Source organism: Tenrec ecaudatus, chromosome 2 (genome assembly GCF_050624435.1).
Source record: "Tenrec ecaudatus isolate mTenEca1 chromosome 2, mTenEca1.hap1, whole genome shotgun sequence".
NCBI classification, from domain to species: domain Eukaryota; kingdom Metazoa; phylum Chordata; class Mammalia; order Afrosoricida; family Tenrecidae; genus Tenrec; species Tenrec ecaudatus.
The window spans coordinates 181761291-181765618 of NC_134531.1; the positions used below are offsets into that span (position 1 = coordinate 181761291).

Consider the following 4328-nt stretch of genomic DNA (forward strand, 5'->3'; position numbering starts at 1 on the left):
AGTGTTTTGTTGTTGTTCACAGAGACACTGTGAGTCAGTCCCCTGGACAGTACCTAACAGCATGACCGGAAGGGCTGTGTTAAGCATTCAGTGGACTGCACCAGGCGAGGGCCCCATCTGGTTAAAAGCAGGAGCAGCCTGGTGGTTTAATTCCTTAGGAGGCCATCACTAGCAGCGAGGTTGTGGCATGGGGGATGGCCAGCTGGGACCATGGGGGATGGCCAGCTGGGACCGCCATAGGCCTGTACCCCTGGACGAAGGGGAGGCAGGTTGCTGAAAAGTACAGTAGTCATGTGCTGGAACTCACGGACAGCTGGGGGCATGAGCCGGGGCTCTCCCCGGAGAAAGTGGCACTGTGAGACCGGAAGTGAGGCTGCCCCCAACCCTGGCCTGAGATCTGGGAACAGCATGTGTCAGACAAGATCAAGAAATGGCCTCCCTTAGCACAGAGGCCCATGCCCACGGCTGGTTCACAGGAAGCACTCCTGAAGCACCCCGCCAGTCCTGCAGGGGTTCCTGGGTAGAACTAGCGCATGTAATCAGCAGCCACCCTCCCGGTGGGTTTCAGTTGACCAGTCCCCTGGGACTGTATGCCACCTTGTGAGTGTGAGCGCTGAAGTGAGCACCCAGTGAGCTGGGAACAAGGGCTCCTCGGTCCTTTTGAGATAGAGACAAGGAAGCACTAGGGGCCTGGGGGCGTCTCCTATTGTGGTTTCAGGATCAGCATCCATCAAGCCACTTCTGACCAAAGGACACAAGTAGAACAGGATTTTATAAAACTTCCAAGGGATTTTTTATTTTAAGGAAGTAAATTTAGCAGGCCTTTCTTTCAAGGTATGGACCCGGGTGACTTAGTGGTTACACATCAGGGCTGCTGGCTGCAAGGTCTGCAGTTAGAAACCGCCAGTTGTTCCACAGGATAAAGATCAAGATGAGGCATTTGATGCCAATGAAAAGTTACCATCTCTGGAGAAGCAAAAGGAAGTGGCCCGATCAGAGGTACTGGGGAGGTCGCTAGCTACCTGGTCTACCTGGTCAGTGCTCCTGGCCCTTTGCCTCATTTTTCTCTGGAAGGGGATGAAGGCGTTGATGTCACGCAAGTGCTATCTTGGCCATAGTTCTGAGCTGGAAGTCGCAAAGACTGTCAGGCAGAAGTGGGAGTTAGCAGGGCAGGTGGGCGAGAGATGGAGCTTGTGGAAACGCTGAAAGGATGCTACAAGAGGACAGACCCCCTTCCCTCTCCTCCTCCTCCCCTTTGGTGGCCTCCAGGCCCAGGAGCAGAAACTAACCATTACGGATAATTTTGAAGGCTGTTGCTCAGCTCGGGACCTGCAACAACAAAATTGAAGTGGACAATTCCCCAGCTACTCCCTCCCCCGACCGCGGCTATACAACTCTCCGCCTCTCGCCTGGACAGTGTGACTTTTGTGGGTTTCCAACTGGGTCCCCACCTGCCCATGAACCTCACCCAGGAGCGTAGGATGCTCCCGTCTCTTTCTCTGTTCTCCCTTCCCTACCCGGGAGCTCTGAAATAAAGCACTGAAACTAGGTTCTACCTTTGCCTTCTTCCTTTCTGTCTGTCGCCAAATCAACCTCACAGACTTCTCTCAAACTGAGGAGACTCAAATGTTGGCCTCGGCTCCCAGGCAGAACGTGGACCCAGGACCGAGGACAATGTCTGTGTTCAGACAAAAGAGGATCCCTCAGAAAGCAGCACCTATTGTCCCGGCTTGCCAACAAGGAAGAGGCCCGGAGTGGCAATCCTGCGGGCTGAAGAGCAGACTGAAGGCTGACAAAGAAGCTGAAGGTGGGTGGTGGAGAGAGGTTTCACGTTCCAGCCCCCCAATCTAGAAATGTGAGCAGGAACCAGCAACAGCCTCGTGGAGGGAAGACCAAGGCTCAGAATCCCCAGGCACAGATTGTCCTTAAGGAAAAGAAAGAGGACATGGTGATAAGCCACCAGCACTTGTATGGCAGGCCATGCAAAACGGGGACAGAGCAACATGTGCTTCCCAAATAATCAAAATTGGAACTCTAGCTCATCAAGCCACAGCTTACATATATATATATATATATATATATATATATATATATATATATATATATATACACACACACACACACACACACATATATATACATATATATATATATCCATCATTCAGTTGTATTATGCAACTTGTACTTAAGTTGGCATCAACATTTCTACTGGTTCTTTCTACTTAAGCCATTGGTGCCTTTTTAAGTCTCCAATGACTTTTTAAGTCTCAAATGAACTAGAACTATGCTGGGGCCAAATGTAGTGAGCCACTGTCCCCAAGGGCTCTCCCTAAGCCACCAGCCATGGGGTTCCAGTTTCCTTTAATCCTTCTGATAAAGAAAAGATGACATTTCAACTGAAAATCTTACTTAAAGTACAGGTGTAAATTAAGTACTAGTGTTTACATTTAAGTATCATCCTGAAAAATAGTCGGTGGGCAGTCATGCCAGCCTAATGAAATGCCACTGAAATCTCTGGGCACCGGAGAAGAAAGTAAGAATAGTCAGTAGGTCTGAAACAAATTCACTAGCACATTAATCTATTTGTGTAAAACTAATTTAGAAATGATTAAACTTGTTTTATGTGTGCACTGCAGTGTAATGATTTTATCAGTGCAACTTATGACAATATCAATATTTACTTGATAATTATGTTTTCATTTGACTAACTCTTACGTGTGCAACTATTCCCGTTTAAATTTGGGAAGTGATGAATCAAATTTTTCTATTTTTTATTGGGGAAAATACTAATTTATCATTCATGGATCAGTAGATTTACTTGTTGAAAACAAGTGGATCAGATGATAAGCATGTAGCTCAGACAAAGTAGGGTTGAAAACCTTGAAGGTTTAATCTCTGAGAAACAATTGACTAGTAATATGCCAACTTGCTATACTGCTAAAATGTGAATTTTTGCATTTTAGCATTACACAGTGGTGAATGTGGAAAGGGCACTAGGCCCTTACTTCAGAGGCACAGTATGTACCAAGAACCTTGTTTCTGACACACAGTGGATGAGTGTCTGCCAACAAATGCACAAAAACATTCTGTACACAGTACATAGTGATCACGGAATAGCTTTCAAAATACATGTTTGTATTCTAGCACTGCACAAGCTAAAGGTATTGACAGTGGTCTGCCCTAGAAAATCATCCCTGCAAAGCTTGCTGCAAGTGGAGTGTTGTAAAATGTGAGTTTTAAGTCTCTAGGAAATAAGAGTCATGTAAATAGATGTCATAAACTTGTGGCATATGTGAAAATAAAGTTACGGTCTCCAAAACCCACGGGAGCAGGTCTAGTCTGTTCTATGGGATGCCATAAGTTGGCATTGACTCAGGGCAGTGAGTGAGTGAGTGAGTGAGTGAGTGAGTGAGTGAGTGAGTGAGTGAATGAGTGTGCTCGTTCAAGGCACCTCTAGTTGGATTCAAAATTGCAACCTTTGGTCAGCAGCCAAGCACCTTAGCCATCGGCACTGCCCAGGGGCTCCTTGTATTGGAATGGAGGGTTAAGACCAGGACAGAAAGTGATAGGACAAACATTGGAAAGTGTCAGTTATCATTCCCTTCAGCTGCCTGAAAGACACGAAAGAATGCCCAAACTATGTGTTGAGCTGCTCACTGCAAAGGCAGCAGTTCGAAACCACCAGCCTGGTTGTGGGAGAAAGATGAGGCTTTCTACTCCCATAAAGAGTCTCAATCACAGAAACCCACACAGGCAGTTCTGTCCTTGCCCTCTAGGGTCACTATGCTTCAGAATTAACCCCATGGCAGTGAGTTTTGTAGTTTGGTGTTAAATTTCAACCTCTCTCCCATAGCTTGTAGGCATAATGAGGAGCAGTCTTTGTCAGCAGCTGGGCTTTAGAATCTTTCCCTAAAGCAAAAAGGGATGAATCTGTTCAAATGCAGCCACAGACTTCTATGCTTCTGTGCACCAGAATGGAGACTCGGACTGCTCCTTGATGAAAGTTTCATACTGCCATTGAACTTGATGAGCTCATGCACATTTTTTCTTTTTTGTCTCTTGCATATTTTTTTACATTACAAATTTCTGGTTGCATATACACTGTACATGTGATGCAATGCTGATGCCTGACTCAATATGTCCTAGACCCACCTGGAAATTCAACTGCAGGTGTGTCAGGGGAAGCTAGCCCCTAACACATCATTATGTTATGGGTCTGGTAGGCGCAATTGTACAGCGATAATAAGTAAAGATCATAGTAAGGTTATAGAGAGCATGAGAGATAGAAGTGAAATATTGAAATAAATGGAGTCAGACACTATTCATAG

At 46.0% G+C, this 4328-nt stretch overlaps 1 pseudogene; it reads left to right on the top strand.

The window, feature by feature from the left end:
* The first annotated feature begins 1089 nt into the window (after positions 1-1089).
* On the top strand, positions 1090-2426 carry LOC142440210 (proline-rich nuclear receptor coactivator 2-like; annotated as a pseudogene).
* Positions 2427-4328: the final 1902 nt, after the last annotated feature.